Below are 25,533 nucleotides of genomic sequence, written 5' to 3' on the forward strand. Positions count from 1 at the left end.
ATTTTATTTTAACGTTTATGTTGATGCAATTTTTTTTCTTTTTAACGAAAAAAAAAAATTATTCGATACTTTATATTTTACTCTTTGCAATAAAATGTAGATATTTTTAAGTTTCATCTTTCAAGTTTTATCAAAATCATTTGTTGATTCAATGCAATTGACATTTGTTTATGGCTAAAATTTATTCGATATATTATTAATTAAAATAGAAAATTTAAATGATTTTGATTAGAAATTATTCGATGAAATATCAATTTAATAAAAAATATTTCGATTTCTATTCACGTAAATAAATTATTTATAATTTTGAAAATTTTTAAATAAGAAGATTTCTAAATAAAAATATGACATTGATGATAATGATAGCATCGAGCACTCGTTTTTATGATAAAAGTTGTTTCAAAGATTGAAATTAAAATCAACTAGTCATCAAATTTATTAGATCAAATTTATTAAATATTTTAGAATTCAGAACATGATAAAGATATAAAAATAGCTTACAAATTATTTGAAAAACTTATATGTAAAATCTAATAATTTATGGAATGTAAATTTGCAATGTAAGTATAAAAATGGAGAAATTTTTTTTCTGTATAATTATATAATGTATAATGTATAATTATATATAATTATATAATATTATTTATTATATAAATTGAATAAAAATCAGCTTCATACTGTTAGTTATAAGTTATTAAAGTTTTAGCTTTACTTTAGCTTTTTGCAAGAATCTCAATAATTTGAATTATATCTGTTCGTAATTCTAATCCAAACAAGTATACCATTTTTAATTTATATTTATTTTTCCAAATTTATTATTGAATTGGCCAAAAATTAATTGCATTTTTTTTCAATAGATAAACACACATGCTTGAAATGTTACTAATTTTATTTTAAATCACGAATTTATTATATAATCTAATAACTGACAAGATTCAAATTTATTCTATATTACAGTTATTCTATATTACAATTTTTTTATATTACAGTAATATTCAAATATTCGTTTTTATGATAAGAAGTTTAGTGTGAAATTGAAAATAAATAAGAATATTGTTTCAAGGATTGATCAAAATCAATTAATCATTACATATATTAAATTTAAAATTTAAAACATGATAAAAATATAAGAGTAAATTATCTAAAAATATATAAAATAAATTTTGACAAATATTTTGACAAAATGAAATGTAAATTTGCAATAATATAATTGTAAGCATGAAGTTCTTTCCGCTATATATTGTTTATTATACAAATTGCGTGAAAAATATTATATTTCATATTATTAATTTTTGATAATTTAACAATAAATAAAGCTCATGTAATTCTATTCCAAACAAGTGCATCATTTCTAATTTATATCTATTCTGAATTTATTATTGGATCAACCAAAATGTAATTACATTTTTTGCTGATCATTCAAGTTTAATTGTACACCAGTGATATTTAAGAAATCAATTTTACAATTAAAAGACTAAAAATTGGAAATAAGAAAGTAAAAATATTGTTGTTTCAAGAATTAAATTCAAAATCAATTAATTATTACATATATTAGAATATTTTGGAATTTACAGAACAGATTTAGATTATGATTTAAAATATGATAAAAATATGATACAAGCAATTCATAAATTATTTCAAACACATAAAATATTATTTTTATAAAATGAAATGAAATTTTGCAATATATGCAATATATATAAAAAAATATTTTTTTTTCCACTGTATAATAAAAAATTAATTATAGTTATAATACATATTAAATACTGAAATTTATATTATAATAAAAATAATTTACATTAATAATAAAAATAATTTTCATCTGAAAAATATATAAAATTAAAATGAAATGTAAAAAAAAAATTTGAAAAAATGTTTCTTCCATTACGTATTTCCTAATGTATAAATTGCATGAAAACTGTATTTCATACTACTAATTTTTGTGAAATCTTCATTAATCTGTTTAATAATTTGAATAACAGATATAATTAATAATTCTATTCTAAACAAGATTACAATTTACAATTTAAAAACAATATTATATAAAATTAAATATTTTCAAATAAAATATAAATTTATAATGTAAATAGGAAAAAAATATTGAGAGAAATTTTTCTTCAGCTATACCTATTGTATAAATTGCATGAAAATTACAATTTTATTTTAAATCATAAATTAACAATGTAATTTGACAACTGTTCAAATTTGTTTGTTCAAAGTTTGTTTATATGACAATGATACTCAAATATTCATTTTTATGATAAAAGACTTGTTAATTGAAAACAATCGAGAATATTGTTGTTTTAAGAATTAAAATTGAAATCAATCATTAAATATATTAGATAATATTAGATTCTGAAATTCAGAAATGATAAAAACAAATTATTTGAAAAAAATACAAAATAATTTTGACAAAATGAAATATAAGTTTACAATGCATTTTTTTCATTTTATATATTAATTACAAATTGCATAAAAATTTTATTATATTAATTTTTGTAAAAATTTTAATAATCTCTTTAATAAAAAGATATGCTCAAATAATTCTATTTCAACTAAGAGCGTCATTTTTTATTTATATCTGTTTCAAATTTATTATTGACCAAATAGTAAATTGCTATAATTCTTGATTATTTTCGTACATCTTTTTATGGAATTTAAATACAATATGATACAATATATAAAAATAAAAATCAAAAGCAACTTACAAATTATTTGAAAAACATAAAGACATATAATTTTGTCAAGTTGCGATATAAGTTTGTAATATAAATATATAATGAAAAAATATTTCTTCCGCTATATATATTATATAAATTATATAAAATCAAATAGTGCTTATTTTAAGACACTTATTTTAAAAAAGAAAACAAAGGAATTAACAATTATTTATTTGATGTCAATTTCAAAATAGAAAATCAAAAAAAATTTTCATATTTTGTTATATTTCTTCCAAAAAAGAAAAACCGCTGAATTCGTAAAAAGTTATTTAATTACGACAGTAAAATGAAAATTTGTTTTTCCATCTGAGGATTTTAATGCATCACGCTTAAAAATCAAAATTAATTTAATAAATTAAAAAACGAAGTGATGTCGAATGATTATCGATGCGCATATGTACCGATCCAGCTCGAGTATTGAGTATTTCAACATTTCAAGTATTTTTAAAAATATAATCATCGATGGTAAATCAAACATCGAATCATTTCGCAGAATTAAATTAAATTGATCGTATATATCACATGACAAGCCAAAACCAAGCATGCCAATGTGACGACAGTGGGGATAAATATGACGTCACGTATTTTCTTCCTATAGAAATTCATTGCAAAAGAATTTTTAATAATAGAAGAATTAACTCATCCGATAACTTTGTAATCAATTGTACGTGTAAATTTATGTTAGATCTGAATAATGATGGCTTTCCTTACTCATCACATTTTGAAAAAAGGGTGGATTCTATATTATTGTATATTTATGTTCATATTTACATGGGAAAAAGATAAGAAAATATAAAATATAATGGGAGAATCGATATACTAATAGTAAGAATCGCAAAGCAACAATGGAAGATATCATCCAAGCCTAATTTATATAAATAATTTATATATAGGACTCTAAATTGAAATATAAATCTGTATTATTATTATTATAAAAAAATACGCAAATATGCCATGTTTTGTCAAAACAATTCTAATTAATCTTTTCTATAATGGAAATATTCTATAATATTTTTTAATTAAAATTAATTTGTTGTAATTAAAAAGTATAATTAATAAGTCTATTTAATTGATTTGCAATAATTTCTTTTGATTTAAAAACTTCGTTTTATTCTCTAATATCGACAATCAATAAATGCAATTTTTATATAATGTAGAATAAAAGGTGCCATTTTTTGTGACTTTTTATCTAAACATATAAATAAAATACAAATAAAATGTATTAGAAAATTATATCAATTTTTAAAATGCATGATAGCATATCAGAAATCTCTCAGTTTAGCTCAAGAAAAATATAATATTGAATTTAAATAGCATCGATAATAATTACAAAAGCTATTTAAATATCATATTAAAGGATTATGAAAATATAATATTAATTTAAATAGTATATATGATAATTTATATTATATTTATATATAATAATATAAAAGTTGCATCGTTATTATTACATACAATAATATATGTTATATGTTATATATGTATATAATAATAGTGATGTAACTTTTTTCAATTCGGTATATTAAATGATATTATATAAAATAAAAAAAGATATTGATGTTAAGTATGAAAATTTAGAAATTGACATAGTAACATTATTTCAACATTCTTAACAATATGCATAATAAGATATTTCATTATTATAAGAAAAAATACAAAAAAATTTTAATATGAAAAATATTTTAATTAATTATTTACTAAAAATAAAAAATTTCATCAAAAAGAATAAACATTTTTTGTTTCTATATATGTATGTAAACTATAATGTTAAACAATATCGAATAATATCTGAAATTATAATATAAAAATATTGAATTGATTATACATAGCAAAATTTGTTAAAAATTTATTTATTGAAAATGAATCTATAGTTTATTAAATAGCACATTTAATAAATTATAATAAACATGTAATATATTAAATATTGATTATCAAAATTTATTCAATGATTATTATTAATTTTTAACACAAGATACAATGTAATTGGATCAACAGCTGAAATGCTCTCTACTTATAAGAGCTATAAAAATTCAAAATTTATCAAAATTAATGTTATTATGTATTTATATTTTTTATATATTATGATAAAAAACATAAATATATACATACATTTATAATAGTACATGTTATATATGTTTAAATAGTTTTGAAAATAATTGTAAATCATTGTAATGCATTAAATATTTGGAAAGTCAACAATTTCCTAAATATAAAATTCAGCTTCGATTTTTGATCCACTTTGTCAATTACTAATTGTTATGCAGCACTACTTATCGAAGAAAAGTAAAAATCACTTAGGAAACAAATGAAATATAATTGAAAATTTTCGTCGCATTTTTCTCTTCCAAAAAATCTAACATTGTTTTCTTTCAATCATTACAAGGAAAAAATTTAATAATAATATGGCGTTTCATTTTTTTATGTAAAACTGCTTTTAATTAAAAGATAATAATTTTTATTCAAATAATATGAAATAATTACGTTATAATGAAAAAATTTAATAATAATAATAAAAATAAATTTAATAATGTGGTATTTCATTTTTTTATGTAAAACTTCTTTTAATTAAAAAAACAAAAATTTTTATTCAAACGATATTAAACAATTTTAAAGAAAAAATTTAATAATAATGTGGTGTTTAATTTTTTTATGTAAAACTTCTTTTAATTAAAAGAATAATTTTTGTTCAAAATATGAAACAATTATGTTATAATGAAAAAATTTAATAATAATAAAGTGGTATTTCATTTTTTTATGTAAAACTGTTTTTAATAAAAAGAATAATTTTTATTCAAATAATATGAAACAATTACGTTATAATGAAAAAATTTAATAATAATAATGTGGTGTTTCATTTTTTTATGTAAAACTTCTTTTAATTAAAAAAACAAAAATTTTTATTCAAACGATATTAAACAATTTTAAAGAAAAAATTTAATAATAATGTGGTGTTTAATTTTTTTATGTAAAACTTCTTTTAATTAAAAGAATAATTTTTGTTCAAAATAGGAAACAATTATGTTATAATGAAAAAATTTAATAATAATAATGTGGTGTTTCATTTTTTTATGTAAAACTGCTTTTAATAAAAAGAATAATTTTTATTCAAATAATATGAAACAATTACGTTATAATGAAAAAATTTAATAATAATAATGTGGTGTTTCATTTTTTTATGTAAAACTGCTTTTAATTAAAAGAATAATTTTTGTTCAAATAATATGAAACAATTATGTTATAATGACAAAATTTAATAATAATAATGTGGTGTTTCATTTTTTTATGTAAAACTTCTTTTAATTAAAAAAACAAAAATTTTTATTAATATAAATATAAATGACATTAAAGAAAAAATTTAATAATAATAATGTGGTGTTTAATTTTTTTATGTAAAACTTTTTTTAATTAAAAGATAATTTTTATTCAAATGATATTAAATATTTATAAACAATTATAAAGAAAAAATTTAATAATAATAATATGGTGTTTAATTTTTTTATGTAAAACTTCTTTTAATTAAAAGAATAATTTTTATTCAAATAATATGAAATTACGTTATAATGAAAAAATTTAATAATAATTTAATAATAATAATGTGGTGTTTAATTTTTTTATGTAAAACTTCTTTTAATTAAAAGAATAATTTTTATTCAAATAATATGAAATTATAATGAAAAAATTTAATAATAATAATGTGGTGTTTAATTTTTTTATGTAAAACTTCTTTTGATCAAAAGTCAAAAAATGATATTAAACAATTTTAAAGAAAAAATTTAATAATAATGTGATGTTTAATTTTTTTATATAAAATTTCTTTTGATCAAAAGACAAAAATTTTTAAAGAAAAAAAAATGATATTAAACAATTATAGAGAAAAAATTTAATAATAATAATGTAGTGTTTAATTTTTTTATGTAAAACTTCTTTTGATCAAAAGATAAAAACTTTTAAAGAAAAAAAAATTATATTAAACAATTATAGAGAAAAAAATTTAATAATAATAATGTGGTGTTTAATTTTTTTATGTAAATCTTCTTTTTATTAAAAGATAATAATTTTTATTCAAATGATATTAAACAATTATAAAGAAAAAATTTAATAATAATAATGTGGTGTTTAATTTTTTTATGTAAAATTTCTTTTAATTAAAAAAACAAAAATTTTTATTTAAATGGTATTAAACCATTACATTATAACAATTTAATAATAATGTAATATTTAATTTTTTTATGTAAAACTTTTTTCAATCATGAGAAAAAAACTTTTATTCAAATATCATTAAATAATTATATTACAAGGAAAAAATAAAGAATTTACTATAATAACATGGTGTTTAATTTTTTTATATAAAATTTCTTTTAATTAAAAGACAAAAACTTTTATTTGAATGATATTAAACAATTATATGATATTATATCATAAGAAGAAAATTTAATAATAACGTGGTATTAATTTTTTCATGTAAAACTTTTTTCAATCATGAGATAAAAACTTTTATTCGAATAATATTAAATAATTACAAAACATTTTCCATTGAAATAGAAAATTGTTATAAATAACAATTGAAATAATAAAAATGAGAATTATAATTGATTAACAATTATATATATTTTATATTAAGTTAAAAATAACTCAATTCATTTATAATAATTTTTTATAATAAAAAAATACATGACATCACATTATATATATCATATTATAATCTGATGTCACGTATTCTTTTCATGCAGAAATTTACTATACAATATTATATTCTTTGTGAACGATAATTGTAATTATGTCGATATTGATCTTATGTTGAACTATTAATACAAATCGAACTAAAAATCGAAAGAAGCTCCTGATTTTCGTTTTAAATACAAAAAATAATTATAAAATAGCAATGACATTCAAAATAGATGTGAATATTTATGATAATATTATTCATAAAAAGCAAAGAAGCCAAGAATCCTTTTATTATCATATATTAGATTAGAAATTTTCTTCTAGAATCCTTTTATTTTAATTCAAAATCAAAATAAATAGAGGAATTCTATTGCACAAATAAAATATTATTTTCAATTATGAAGTCATATAAAAAGTTACATCTCATCATTTTCAATAGACTTTATTGTCCTTCTCTGTTATATAATCTGATTATTATCTGTTGTTGACAAATATATTAGAAACAAAAATTTGTAATAAATAATAAAAATATATATTATCACTCATTTTGATCGAGTATTCTTTTGATCAGTATTCTTTCCAGCGGAATTTTTTTCCAGCAATGAACAATATTTAATGTGTACAAAAGAAAATTCAGGTACGTAGAAAATGATTTTTCTTACACATTATTTGAAAATACTTATGCGTCAACCATTATATAGAACGATGACATTATAAACATTTTCTATTCTATATAATGGTTGACGCATAAGTATTTTCAAATAATGTGTAAGAAAAATCATTTTCTACGTACCTGAATTTTCTTTTGTACACATTAAAATTTTAGATATATGCTATCGAATTGTCTCTTAATCATATGGTATATTATTTATTGATCACGAACATGTTTATTGTACGTTACGTTTCAAAAATTATAAATTTTTAAATTTAATTATTTCTTTATTAATATCAATGTTTGTGACATTATGACACAATTCAAAACATAAATTTTAAAAAGTCTCTTCTTTAAAATATTAAATATAAATTTTATTAATTATTATATATACAATTTAATTTTATTTTAATTTTTTATTAATTAATTATTATGATAAACTTTTATTATATTTTTGGTAAATTTATATAAAAATGGAAATATAATATTAAGCTTTGTATTTGATAAATTTGAAATTTTTTGAATTCTGTCATTATGTTAACTACTATGTATTGACTTTTTCCGGATTTTATATTAATATCATATTATATTAATATTTCCTTAAAAAAGAATGCTTTTTGTTATCAAATTTATTATCGTAAAATTTTTTCTTACTTAAATTCAAATTGCTGATTCAAGAAACATTTTGTCAATAAAAAAATAAATATAATATAAAAAAGTTGATTAGTAAGAATTTTTTTATTTATTCAAATAATAGATTATAAAGTATATTTTCACACATAGAACAAGATTCTTTTGTTTTTTAATATTTTTTTCTATCTGTATGATCTATATTTTACATAGAAATATTTTTTATCTTCAAATATTTCTATCTTCAAATATTTGATAAATTATATCCATAAATAAAATATGAGACAATAGATGAATTTCTTATATATCTTTCTGTTTTCTATTTATTTATTCCATAAATAATAAATTTATTAATATAATAAATAATGACAATTTTTCGTTATCGAAATGTCTAGGATAAATGGAGTTTTCTTATGTTTCAGATATATATATCTTTAATGATTAAATAAAACTATTGCTATTATGAAAGCTGTTCTTGAAGCTATGAGAGTTTGTACTATGAAGCTATGTAGAGTTTTATAGTTTTCAGAAGCTATGAATATCAGACAAATCCATAAAAAGAAAATATTGTATCTCAAATCTTCAATGATGACCTCCAATATTTGTTATAAATTGTAGTTTCTTCGTTTGTGTATATTGTCACATCCACATGTTATATAACATTTTTTTCATATGTTGTCATTTGAATTTGAATAATATATACTATTTTAAATTTTAATTATTGCTTCGTATAAAGAAAATAGTACATTTCATTGTCAAGATTAGTGAAATGCGGTTGTCATTCGTGTGGAAATAAAGAAGTATAAAAGATTATTGTTATTATTCATGTAGATAGAATATTAGAACACAGTTATAAATTTATGAAATTAATAATAATTGATATCGAACTTGAAAAACTTTTCAAGATCACAGATATCTTTCAATATATAGTTGATTAATATCTTTTTCATTATTTCCATTGTGAAATTCATTTCTGTGACAAATGCTTGTTGCAAATATTCTATATAATGATAACATCTAAATAATGATAACATCTTGGAAATTTCATTAGTCAATTATGGAAATTTGTTTACAGATGACAGTAGCAAATATACTAGCAAATATTCTCTTTTTAATAAATTATTTGATAAATTACTATATTATTCATAATATATTATATAATATATTATATAAATAAGACATAAAATAATAAATGAATTCTTTATTTATATTCTTTATCTTATATATATTCTTTATCTTTCTGGTTTCCATATATTTATTCCATGGATAATAAGATTTTTTATATAAGAAATGATCATTTAAGTATGTAAGAAATATCTTCTTCATTTTAAGAAATATTTTTTCAAATAACAAGTCAAAAGTTATTCTGTCATTGGATTTAAATTTACATAAAATATAGTAATCATCGTTTGGAATATTTTTGAAATTGTGATAGACTTTCTTAATAGTTTAATTTCTTAATAGTATTTCATATCGATATCAAAATGAATTAATATTTTCCATTTTTTCGTCAAATAGTTGAAATTTAATATCACTTATTCATATCTCATTAGTCTATATCTTCTGTAACTTCCATTTGATATTATTTGATAAATTGTTAAAATTTGTATTTTGTGATTATGCAAGTCTTTGTTTTAACAATTTCTAATGTCAGAAGTTTCTTAAGAATACGTTAAAATGTTTATTAGTACTCCATACATATTGTCAATAAATTTCTTCATATGCTAATATCTATCTTCATATACTAAATCTTCTTCATACTAAGAGTTCATAATTTCATCATTCTGGTAATTATAAAAAGTTATTGAAAAAAAATCAAAATTCATTGAAGATGTTTTTTAATTAATTTATAATAAAAATAAGCAATACAATAGATATAGCAATACAATTTGAATTTCATTAAAAAATATTTTTTATATATGAAATATCAAATATAACAATTATTGAAAACTCTATATATCCCATAATTTAATAGCTTTTGTAATAAATAAAAACATTGTGTATTTATAAAATATTGAAATTATATATTATTCGATTAACTAGTTCATAGTGCATTGTTTTATATCTTTATCCTTATATTCTAATATTCTTTTCATCGATCAATAATAAAATTTTTTTAACTTCAATTATTAAAATTAATATTCAAATAATATGATTATTAATACATTTGTATATTTTAATATAAATATTAATATAAATAAAAAATATTTAAAATTTGTTTTACTTATACATTTTACTGTAATGATTATATTACTTATGGATATTATTAATATAATATCAAATATCTCATCATTACAGATAATTATTACGGATAATATGATTAAGATTATATGATAATTATATTATAAATGATATATTCATTTATCAACAATTGAATATCTTTTTTTTCTAATTAAAGAATATATTTCATCTTCTTTTTCTATTACAATTTTATCAAATTTATCATTGGTATATCAATCATGAATTATAATTGTTTCAACATTTATTATAATTATTTGCCTCGATTTTATATTATAATTAATATTTATTTATTTTATCACAGATATTATTTTTATCATGTTCTAAGTATGAAAATAATTTAAAATATATTTTTTTTCAATATATTACAATCATTATTTGCATTTTTATTTTATTTTTATAATAAATCCACGATTCTTTGTGTTTTATATAAAATATAATTACTTTTTTCTGACAAAAAATACAAATTATTGACAAATATTTCTTGAATATTACAATAATTTATATTTATATAATAATATCATAATTATAATAATTTAGAAATTGATGTTATAATATCAACAATTTTACAGAAATACTAATTTAGGAAAAATTTTTCTTTTTTTTTTCCATACATATTATCGTTCATTTGTTGCAATAATGACAATTCAAAAACTACAATTTTCTTATTTTACAGAAACAATCATTTTTTCCACTTTCTTTTTACTTTTCATTGCTAAAGTTTTCATTAGAGTGAACTTTAAAAGAACTTCCATTTTAGAATTTTAATATGTTTTTATGTGTTCTAAAAAATATTTCAGTGTTTTCTTTAAAATCATGATTTTTGTGTCATTATTGCAGCAAATTATAGTGAAATTCTATTTAACGCTGATTCGATATAACGCGATTTTTTCCAAATTTTAAATTTCAAAAAATGAAAAACGAACGATCCTAGGAAACAATAAAAAAAAATTCAAAAACTCAAATGATAATAAAAGCAAGCTATACATTCTTTCTTTTTTTTCTTTCAAAAAATCTTGAAAATGGTTCAAGATTCAAAAAAAAAAAATTAGGCATATTCATAAAAAAAATCATGAACATCTTCAATTACTTCAATTTAGTTTTGTAGATGTTATTTTATTTCCGCGCTCTTTTTATTCGTATATTTTCTCCAAACTTCTTATAAAAATTCTATGAATTTTTAAAAACATTCCATGAATCGATATAACGCTATTCTTATCATCAATTAGACGATAGTAAAAAATCAAAAATTTTAAGAAATCAATAATCTTCGATAATAAATAAATTTATTTGTATATCTATATATATATATTTTTTTTATAAATTAAAATAAAAATAATTTAAAATTAAAGTAAAAGTTCCTTTTTTAATTATCTTTTCTTAACCTTATTTATATATTATGTGCTAAGATAACCTCATTTAACACTTAGTCTTTTGAAAATATATTTTCTCTATCTAAATCTATGTTAATCAAGGTACTATAATAAAAAATGTTTTAGAAAAATTTTTTAATATCATTATGAATTTTTTACTATATCTCATGTAAAGTTTATTTGACAGATAAAATAGTTAAGATTATGATAACATAAATAATACAAATTCATTATCTACAAATATGAGTTTTTTATTTATATAAAATTAATGGAAAAAATAAATAATAAATTTTAAAAATAGGTCTATTCTTTTGATCCTAAATTTTTAAATAAAAAAAATCAAAAGAAATTATATGCTGGATTTTGTTTTAATTGTGACATTATACATATTTTACATGACATTGATTTCCCAAAATGATAAATTTTATTTCTTAATCAAACTCCCTAGATTTATTTATAACAGAGACAATTCATAAAAAAAATTGTTTATACTGAACACAAAATTCAAACAAGTGAATTATAAAATTTAATTAACATTGCTATTCATTTTGATGTAAATGTAAAACTAATAAAAGTGTTATCAATAGGCAAATACGTATAAGCAAAATCTTTCTAATATTCCCATGATAAATATGAAAATTTTTAAACTGATTTTTACATTTATGATAATATATATTTTGTTCTTTTGTTAATATTTTGTCAATAATAATAATCAAAGTAAAAAGAAAGAGCAATATATGATGACTTTTAAATTTTACTTATGTAACTTTTTTTATATCGATCATGTATGTTCTTAAGAAAAAAAGAAAAAAATAATAGACCATTCAATGCAAAAAATTATTTTAAAAATGGAAATGGAAATTTTGATCTGAAAGATGCATTTGGTGCTAGATGTATCATCAAAAATTCTAATAAACTCAAAGTTTTAATTGATTATAACGAGAAAGATATACGTCTCAATTTCACTCCGATGAATTTTCACAAGAGAACACGTGATGTCATATTATCCTTACTGCTACTGTTGCAATAAATAGAAATACATCACATGACACGATATAACACTTGGCTTTGGCGGAAGCCTAGTCATCAACATAGTTTTAACGTAGTGGCAGTAGAGATAATATATTATCATGTATTCTTTTCCTATAAAAATTCCTATAAAAATTTCCTATAAAAAAGGAATTGAGCTTTAATGGAGGATTGTTACTGATCATTAAAAAGAAATTTCATAAAACTGAAATAAGAGATCAATTTTGGTGCTTTGAACCATGTGTTTAGTATTACAGAAAATTTATTTTGAATATTCAAAATTTTGAATAAAAGAATTCTATACAAATAAAATGTAATTATTTTCAATTATGAAATCATGTTCTAACATATATTTTTAAATCTTATTATTTTTGTTCTATTATGAATATATATATCTATCTATTATGAATATTATTTTGTTCTATTATGAATATATATATCTATCTATTAATATATATATTCATGTTAATAAATAGTAAAATACGTATAAAAGCAAGCACTTTAACGAATTAAACTTAAATTCTTTTCGTAGGATTTTTTTTAACAATGAACAATAGATAATATATTGTCCAGCAATTTTGGTTTTACTTTTAGTTTCCTTTTATATTTCGTTATATTTCTTTAATTTCTTATATTTTCTTCCTATTTTGATTATTTTATATTCGTATATTATATATATTCGTATTTTTTTATAAAATATTCCTACATAATTCTGTATTTATTGCAATACATAAACTTCAACAAAAACTGAAAGAAATTATTTGTCGAGAAATATTACGAGAAATCATTCAACGATCTATTCAGAATTTCAGAAATTTAGACAGATTCCAAAAATGGATACAAAAAAATAAATATTATTTGAATGTCATTTTTCAAATTTAATTTTTGTTCGATTATTATGTTCGATTATTTATCGAACATATATCTAAGTGGCCAACATATTTTCAACATAAAAATAAAACATGAATTATTAGTTAAAATAATTAAATACTTATTAATTAAAATAATTTAAAAATTATTATATCTTTTTTCCTGATTATTTGCTAGAAGATTCATACTTAATCAGATGCTTTCATCAGATTGTTCATTCAAAGAATTATTAAATCAAATTTCCAAAAGTTCCATTGAATGATATATGAATAATTAATAGAAAATTAGCAAAATTTTGAATGTGATAACAAAAAATGAAAACACATAAGTACTTGTTTTAGTGAATGTTAAATTCTATAATAATTATGCCTCAACATAAAAATCTGTTTCTGGATGAATATTTCATAGCTAGAAATGGATTAGTTCGATTGTTAAATTTCTGTATTCAGATTAATAAAATTTTACATCATTTTATATCTATTGGCTTATCAGATTCAATGTTTGCAACATAGAATAAATTTTAAAAGAAATTTGACAGTTGATGTCAAATCTTCATATGAAATTTGAAACTTGATGGCGAAACTCGTCATATTGATTTGTGATTCATTAAATTTGTATAATAAAATATTGACAAAACAATATTGTGTTACTTTTGTTGAATGTTTTTCAAAAATATTTCGTGTGCTAACATGAGACGTGAGAGATATGAAAAAATTGTTTGGAATGAGAGGAAAAATTAAAGTGCAAAATTAAAACAATCATAAAAAAAATATACAAAAGAAATATACAAGAGAAATAAAGAGAATAAGATTGAAAAATTAGAAGAGAAGAAATGACATTAAAGAGAATAAAATATGAGTTAATATAAAATTTAGATTTATAATATAGATTTTAAAATTAATACAGATAAATAGTTCTTTTTTTAATAGTATTTGGATTAAATTATGATTACTGTTTTGTTCTATTTTATATAAATGTTGTTTATGTTTGCATTAAAGTTTCTAATCTAAAACTTGGTTTCTACCGCAAAACCAAGAAACAAACGGAAATAAAGAATGCAATTGCAATTTTCAGCTTATATCTATGTTATTTTAACTAGAAAAATGATAAGGAGAAAATTGAATGTTTCAATATACTATCTATTTATTATCTATTAATAATCATATTTTTTTCTACGATGCAATAATGCATATACATTTTACAGTTGCATACATTATTATTTCAAATAAAAACGTTTCTTCCACTTTCCCTTGTTTTCTATTTATTACTTTACGCAAAAAAGTACTAGAGAACAAATTATAAATTTAAAAAGAAACATACAAAATGCAAATTGCATTTCGACGCAAATAAAAAAATATATAAGATCAACAATTCTAATCTAAGATCAGAATCAAACAGATTCAATGATCTTCGAATTTTTCTTCTGAAGAAACTCACATCTGCGAACATCCCTTCTTTTAAGATTAATTATTTATAGAGCGAAGCTCCATCGAAGTTAATAGTTTGCAAATAGCACCATCAATTTTGAAATAATTGTTGGGAAGAAAAGAACCCAGTGTATTCAATAGAATGTAATGGAAACAACAATGGAAGAAATGAAAATATGATCACTGATGAATATTTTTCATTAATAATTTCCAAGAATAATAGAATAGCAGAATCAAATACAAATTACCGTTTTTATAAGTAATATAAATAATAATCCAAATTTAGAAATTCATGCTTTAGATGAATTCTATGAATTTTAGAAATTCATGCTTTAGATGAATTCTATGAATTTTAGAAATTCATGCTTTTAAATTCTATGAATTCAATACCAATTTTATAAATTGACCTGTTAATAATTTATGTCCGAATTCTCTTTTGTTCGCATTTCTGAATACAAGCACATCACTTGCGGCAAAATCTCTACGTTTTAATGGACTTTTGTCCTAGAGGAGTTTCGAATACAATTTGAAGTGGTGGCGCGAGCAAATAATAAGATGAAATCAAAGCTAAGGTCTATAAATTGACCTGTTAATAATTTATGTCCGAATTCTCTTTTGTTCGCATTTCTGAATACAAGTACATTACTTGTGGCAAAATCTCTACGTTTTAATGGATTTTTGTCCTAGAGGAGTTTCGAATAAAATTTAAAGTAGTGACGCGACCAAATGCTTAAGATGAAATCAAAGCTAAGGTCTTGATTGCTTTGTTAGAAGGAGTATATTAATTTCTCTTCCCACTGATTATTTTTCAGATGCAAATACATTGAATTTGTAATCAACAAATCATTGTTTTCAGAGGATTTCTTAAAAGCATGTAATATGTTCTATCAAAGATGACTTAGACAGATGGACGATGAATCCTATATTATAGAAAACAACTTAGAAGTCGACTGAGGACAAAGAAGAAAATAGTCAATTCTTAGTCATTGACAAAAATATTAAAGAATGGATGTAGGAGATGTACTTAAGAGAAATATATCAAATTATTAGTTGTAAATTAATAGAAATATATCATAATACAAAATAATCATGCATACCATACATAATAATTCATTTCACAATATTTTAGAATATATTCTAATATCTTGTATGGCAATAAACAATGTTTTCATCCAAAAGAAAAGAAGTTACATTCATAACTCAAATTTCTTATTTGAAAATCGTACGCTCTGTTTGAATTCCAGAAAATTCAGATTTTGAACAAGAATCTCACTACAAAAACTTTGCATTGAGCATAAATTTCTTTTCTAAAATCCCTATTTTTGAATAGGATAATAAAAAAAAATAGATAGAATTCTTATTTTGAAAAATTTTTAATATAAAGACTATATAAGATAATTAAATATAAAGACTTTAACTTATTTCAAATAATTACACTTTGTCGAATATACATAAATTATATAACTACATCATATAATTATTAAACATTATTTCATATTAAACTTTAGTCTCAGTTTTTCTCATTTGTATAAAAACGAAAAATTTTTGTTTTGTCATCGAATCAAAACTTAATATTATTTCAATATTTTTTTCATGAGCATTTATCTAATGACTTAAATAATCTAGATATGATAATAAATCACTAGTGATCTAGATCACTACAATGAACAATTGTACATCATCAATTAGGATTACCAGACAGGAAACGTATGCTAGCCCTTCTAGTTTTTTTCCATTAAAAAAAATACACGATATTACATTATCCAACTTTATAACATTAGATAAAAATCACACGATGCAACGTTGGCTCGATTACATGATATACCTCTGCCCAATGTAATAATGGCAAAATGTAAAGATAATGTAACATGGTCTAATGTAAATCGAATTAAAAACTATCGAATAAAATGGATAATATTTTGTGTATATAAAATAAAGTTTTTTATTTTATTTACATAGAAAAAAATGTAATTATTTTTTAACTAACCTAATATATTGTTGCGAGTATTTGAAGATGACAATGTGACACACTATGGTCAACGCGATTCGCGATATACGAAATAAGAAAATCGAAAATTTCGATTAAATATTAGAAACATTTGAACCGATTAGATATGTTTCAAAGATTATATATAATACAATAGATAAATGTTAAATAAATAAATCATGGAAAATGTCATGTTTTTCTAATAATATACATATGATATATATATATATATATATATATATATATTCATATATATATACATATGAATATATATATATAAAATTTGCTCAATTATACATATGTGATATCCAATTCAGTAAATCCATAGGAATATACCTTCGCTCGAAGAGGTATACCTTTATTTTATATCAATGATTTCAATATTACAAAGGTACGATTTTCTGTGATATATTTCTGTTTATTTCTGACATTTTGACAGTTTGTTCTCGCATTTTGATCTTTCCTATTCTCATATGTTTATATGATCTTTCCTATTATCATATGTTAGTTTATTTCCAATTAATATTAACAATCCTGTATTTGTTTGATTAACAATTTCATAATCTAAAAAAAATATTGTTTATAGTTTGTTTTTCTTTACAAATTGCATATTTATATTAAAAAGAGCACAAAATGAAAAATCTAAATTAAGTGAAGATAGATTACATTGCGTTATTAAATTAAACAGTAACATTTTACGTTATTCTAAATTAAATAGTATTACAATAAACGAATGAGATTTAATTTAAGGTGAATGCTGCATACGTTCGACGCTTCGAAATAATGTTTCTTTGTATTGAAAGAAATTAAATTTTTCAGCAGTGGCTCAATATATGCAAAAAAAAGTGGAATTTGTATATGAAAAATGTATCAATATAAATATATCAAGAAAAGATATCGAATACATTAAAGAAAAAGAAAAAAAGAGAACAATAAGAAAATATTATCAAAATGTTTTTTGATAAAAAAACTTTTTTTTATCATTGTCAAGTACACACAATTTTTAAAAGAAAAAAATTAAAAATTTATATCTTCACAATAAAAACAAAGATTTCAAATTAAATTTCAAAATATTTTACAGAAATTGTTATTTTCCAAAGAACATTAGAAGAAAAGAAAAGGAGATATATTATTGGATATAAGAATATCAAGCATAATTGAAAAAATGTAAATTTTATGATTCAGTTCTCATTTCAACTTTTGAGAAAATATTTGGACTATGCTTTAATTCTTCAGGATTTTCCAATATTTTAATAAATTAAGCATCCAGATATTTAATATTTGGTCAATTATAATATTTATATATATGTTAGTTCGTTCTCATGCCTACTTCTTTTAATCAATCGAATTTAATCAATATTTTGTCTGGTCAATTCCATAACTCTTAAAGGAAATTGAATAGCGTCTCTTTAACTTATAATGAAAAAAAAAAACTCTTTTTAAATTTTTTTTAAAGTAAAACATCTATGATAACTTAAAGAAGATTCAAAAAAAAAAAATGGTGATTATCAAAAAAATGGAATTTATATATATAAATTCTAATGTATAAAAGATTTCAAAGTTATAATGTCAATAATATTGAAGAAATACAGGTAAAATTTTTAATTTAATTTTATTGAAAGAGATAATAAGATATAAATAAAAGGATATCCTGCGGTAGATAAAAGAATATTTCAAAAAATAAAAAATAAAATTAGTATCAAAAATAAAAAACGAATTAATTAATTAACGAATTAAAAAATATAAAAAATATATATATATTATTGATAAATTGGCATCCAAAAAATCGAATCATATGCATTCTTAATTGCCTGAACTCATGATATTTATTAACTATATCTATCGAGCATATATCAAAATATTTAAAAATTATCATTTATCAAGAAATATAAATACATTATTCTCCATGAACATTTTATTTAAAAGAAGTACTTTATTAGATGAAATCCTGAGAAATGAAATGTTACATTATTATGAATGTAATGACAGGCAAAGTTTATTGTCAAATTCAATTGTTTAATCCATGATTACAAATTAAGAAATAAAAAAAGGAGATCTCATTTAAGTTATTTAAGAATAATATATGTAGTACTATAATAGGAAGGATTACAATTTTTCTGTAGTTTAATCAATGCATGAAAACATACATGAAAATATCAACAACATTGAACTTTAATTTAAATTCGCAAATACATTTATAAATGAAGAAATTGTAAATGAAAACGTTACATTTCAATGATATGTAACAAAGAAATGGAATAGAATTAATAGAATAGAAATAATAATTAATATATAATTAGATTCAATTGAATAACAATTTTGAAAAATTTCTGTAAGATCAAGTACTTAAGTATTTCATCGAACATGCCATAATACTATTAAACATTTTTTCTCGATTTTCTTATTTATATGAAAAATGAAAAAAAATTAGATTTTTACTTTATCAAATTTTAAAATCAAAATTTAACATTATTTCAATATTCCTTTCATGATCATTTGTCTGGTGACTGAAAAATTACCCGTAGATATCGCGACCACTACAGTGAGCAATTGTACATCCCGATCAGAGTTGACACAAGGATAGTATGCTACTCTAAAAAGAAGACATGACGTCATATTACCTCCCACTGATATTGATATGATTATATTAGACAGAGGCACATCATGTGACATAATGTAAGACTTAATATTGGCGAAAGCTTCACATGATGCACTTGTGTTTAATGTAGCAAATATTGGACATAATATAATACAGACTTTATAGAACTTCTTATACAATTTGGCATCTCTCTCTTGTGAAGTATGAAAAAAAAATTGAAAATATTATTATATATTATTATATATATTTGCAATTATAAAACAAAATATAATAGATGAAAGAAAATGGAATCCATTAATAATATAATTGAAATATGAAATGATGATGGAAAAAAAATTATCTAATCCAAACATTGACCAAATGAAAATCTATAATGAAAAAAAATCAAAGATAATTTTTGGTGAATTTGATATGATTGGCAGAATAATAAGTTAATTTATATTGCATAAGAAGTTAATAAGATTGCAGTTTTTTAACAATTGAAAAAGTTTATGCAGCACTTTTATATAAATATGAATTGATATTTTTAGCATAAATCAATTCAGATATAACAATTAGATATAATATCATAAATATAATATCAATTTAAACAGTTTAATATAACATAGTACATAATGTGGTTTATGCACGACGTAACATCGATACATTTTTAGCATCTATAAAGTCAGCTATATCTCCAATTTGAATTCATTAGATTTTTTTCATATAAAGCTATTTAAAAAATTTATTACGATATAATGAAGATAATCTGTGAACGAGAATTATTAAAAAATATGTTACGACTAATATAATAAAAATACTTACTAATATGTTACTTAATACGTTACTTATACACAAGAAAAAAAGTTTCAAAAAAAAAAAAATATTATTATAATATAATATTAAAGAAAATAAGGAAAACAATATAACAAATGAACATAATAATGAATTGCTATAATGAAATTATGAGAAGTACGAGAGATAGATTGATAATTGAGGAAAATTGGATTGATAATGAGGATTGATAATTGATAATTGAGGAATTGAAATTCTAATGATTTGTTCTGGCAAGAATAAAATATAATAATGAAATCTAAGAATCATGCATACCATTAAGAAAATATCAATAGAAAGATAAAAGATATTCACGTTTGTTCTTATCAATAATAGTCAAAACTTTTTTCTTATCATGGAAAATGATGACTTTATTTAATATAGATTTAATTGTACTATTTTTATCCATATTTTGATTCTATGCAATAATCATTCATTATTTTGCAATTGCAGAATACATTAATATGACAATTATCATAATAGAACTCAAAATGAAAAATGATTAGAAGAAAAAATATATAAAAAGAAAAAAATTAAATTATTTGAAACACGAGATAAAATAAATATCAAAAGAAAATCTATTTATAAGAAGGCAACAAATGAAACATAAATAATAAATAAGTAATAATAAATAAATAAAAAATAAATAATACATATATATACAACAAATATTATATTTAAAAAAATTAATTTATATTTGAATTGCAGTTTAATAAATCATAATTTGACAATTAATATTTTCTATAGTTAAAAAAGAAATATGTACATTTTATAAAAAATAATTTTCTGATCCTAGAATTTACTAAAAATACAGTATCAAAAATTTATTGTCACGATGAAGAAATTAATAATATCAATAATGATAGTGCTAAATTGAATTTGTATCAGAGATTAAAAAATTTAAAGAATTTATTATTACACTATTTAAAGAATAATTTAATGGAAAAATAAATATGAAAGCTGAGTTAATAAATGAAAATAAATTTGAAATAAATAATTTTTTTATTTTAAAAAATTTATTTTTTGTAATTGTATAAAAGCATTAAATAAATTACAGATTTTTTTTTTAGAAATTTTAGATATAATACGTATTTGAAAAAAGCTATCACAAGAAAAATATCTAATATCATTATATATAAGCATCTATTCCAGTTATTTATGAAACAAGAAGAATCTTTTGATAGTCTAAACAAATGATTAACAAATTTAGAAAACTGCACCTGTTAGAAACTTTTTATTATTCTCTTTTGAACATGACGTTTTGCTAATGCACGTGACGGCATCTTTTTTTGTCCAAAAAAAATGTAAAAAATAAAATGATTTAATAATAAAAACATTTCATGAAATACAAAGTTTTAATCTTCCAAATTTGGTCAACAAGCTCACAAAGTAGATACGATTTTTTTTCCTGAACTCTTTTATTATACTCCTATCAAGCTAGGAGTCTATTTCGATATAGTTGCAATCACTTGATATGAATATGGAATGGTTAATAATAGAAGAACTGGCACACTAGTGAATACATAGTCATGGAGACAAAATTGCTTAAGATATATATTTCATAGAAATATATAAGATATACAATTCATAAAAAAAATTAGAATGAGCATAAATAAATGTGTTAATCAATGATGAATTTTAACAAGATCTTAATTTTAAAAAGCTAAGATCTTAATTTTAAAAAGCTGAGACCTTAATCGCATTTATAATCGAAATTTGACAATCAAATAAACTTCATTAGCACTTATTTTCATTAATTTCAGTGCAAAATTAAAAATTATATTATATAAATCTTACAAAATAAATTAATAGTTGACGAAAAATACTAAATGAAAATCGGATATATCTAGAAGATATCGATTAAACAGAGAGAATTTGTAAATTAAATTGCCTAGCATTTCAAAAAATAAAGACGTGTTCGAATAATAATATGTTGTAATGTTGATTTAAAATTTTTTGTCATAAGTATCAGTCATTATTGTTCCATGCTAATTTTTATTTTTATCAAAATTCAAAATTTATGTAATTTTATTTTTCTATTTTTCATTATTTGAATTTTTTCAAATAATCAACAACCTATATTTACTATTAAGAAAAAATTATATATATAAATAACATTCCATTTATTTAAAATTGTTTACTACACATCTATAATTTCGGTTTAAATTATGGTTACGCGTAAAACATAACCAAGGTTTTTTTTGTGTAATATTTTCTGCGTAATATTTTTAATTTTTTTTTTCAAAGCACAATAATTACATTGAATTTGATTATAATAATCATATGCGAAATTAAAATCAGTGTTTGTTCGCCGATTTTAACTTCTTTTTTTTTATTTTATATAAATATTCATTTTCATAAAATAACATATTTCGTTTTTACAAAATAAAAAAAATATTTCTTTCAAACGAATAATTGAAAATAATTGAATCTATTAAAGTATGAAAATATATTTGATTAATACAAATGATAGCAACAATATTGAATTAAGAATTATAATTATAATTATTATATAAATTTATATAAATATAAGAATTATATTCCACAACTTGTTAGCTTAGCAAAAACGTTCAGAATGAAAATCGGATATATCTAGAAGATATTAATTGAAAGAGATATTAAATAAGAGATAATAAATATTAATAACAATTTTATAAATTGAACTTTGAAAAAAATGAAAATGATAAAAATATATTGTAAGATAATAAAGTTGTAAATAAATGTACAGAATTGTAAATAAAACCTCTTAGAAAATTCACATAATTAAAATTTTAATAGTTTTATTGCCAAATCTATAATGGAACGTTCCATTATTTATGTACCAAAATCTACGAAAAGATAAAATTTTAGAAATCACTAATCAAAGAAAAAGATCTTAGAAAAGAAGATTGTATTTTAGAGATTACCGAACAAACAGGAAGATCTCTCTCCCATATATATCAAAATATATAATGAAGACATACTAATAGAACTCATTATTAAATAATATATATATTTAATCTGTATATTATTTAATATATTAAATATCAATAATATATTGATATTTAAGTAAACCATTCTAAAATCTGATGCAATGAACAATTGAATGATATATTAATTCGAAAATAAGAATTATTGTTAACAAAAACAATAATAACTATATCAAGATAAAATAAAAACAAATTTCATATTTTGAGTAATGCTTAAATTGAGTAATGCATAATGTCATAAATAATAATAAAAAATTTATAATATTATTAAAAAATATTGGATATTATTAACATAAATTTCAAATGTAATAAAAATTATTACAGAATTACCTGAAGAAAACTTGAACACTATCAGAGTCAAATTATCGTATTAAGTGTTAAATGATTCAAGCATTTATAAATAAATCTTATGCGGAAAAATAATAATAAAAAAAATAATTCCAATAATTAATTATCTTGGAATTATATTAAATATTAAAATAATATAATTAATATTAGAGAAAATACAATTAATATTACATACAAATATACTAAAGGAATTAAATAATTGTTTTATAAATATATTTTAAAAATATAAATTTTTTAGTTTTTTCTTCTGAGATTACCTGAAGATAATTATTATTACTATTATTTTTTATATTATTTATTTTAAAGATTTTATTTTTTTATTTTTTATATTTGCAAATAATCATATTTATTAGAATCAATATCACTTCAGAATGAAATATATTTGTTACATCAAAAGAAATAATAAGAAAAATATCTAATGTAATGATAAATACTATCATGACGTTACAGTAGATTATAGATTTAAATATTTAATATTTTCAGTATTGAAAATATTGATGAAAAGCTTATTTAAAAAAAACAAAAATTTTGTGTAAATTTGTCTCTATTGATATATTAATTAGTTATTATGATTATAAAACACATTAAATAATACATTAAATAATACATTAACAAAAACTTATAAAACATTATTTGTAATAACTCTAAAATTTAGAGTTTTAGTTTTAATTATAGATTCATATAAATAAAAATAAATATAAAATAAAAACATTTATAAAATTATTTAAGTGATTGAATTTTTATATAAAATTTAATAATTAATAAGTATTTATATACATATTTTATATTATGGAAATATATATGTAATTTCTTTTATTTTTATTTATTTTTTTCTTTCTTCAATATTTTTTAAGCTTTCTGACAATCATTAAAAAAATTATATCAAGTCATATATTGATAAATTAAAATATTTTTTTTAAAGTTATTTTCAAAGTATAAACATAAAATATTTTTAATTCATAAATATAAATTAAATATCTAATTTTATTGAAAAAAATAAATTTATATTTTTATTAAAAAATATATCTTTAATTTAATAATATATTATATCAATAATTAAATATTTAAAAATAAAAAGAGAACACAATAATTAATCTTCATTTAAATAGTACTTTTATTTCTATTCTATTCTATGAAATTCAACACTAATATATTCTATATATAATCTTTAATCTTTTTTTAAAAGTAAAAATTAGTTAATCCAATAATTTAT

The 25,533-nt window shown here is 19.4% G+C and overlaps 1 long non-coding RNA gene across 1 annotated transcript in view; it reads right to left on the reverse strand.

Moving 5' to 3' along the window:
• LOC133667138 (uncharacterized) overlaps positions 1 to 25,533 on the reverse strand; it is a 45,613-nt gene that overhangs the window by 16,673 nt on the left and 3,407 nt on the right. The window lies entirely within an intron of this gene.

This window comes from Apis cerana, linkage group LG13 (genome assembly GCF_029169275.1).
Source record: "Apis cerana isolate GH-2021 linkage group LG13, AcerK_1.0, whole genome shotgun sequence".
NCBI classification, from domain to species: Eukaryota; Metazoa; Arthropoda; class Insecta; order Hymenoptera; family Apidae; genus Apis; species Apis cerana.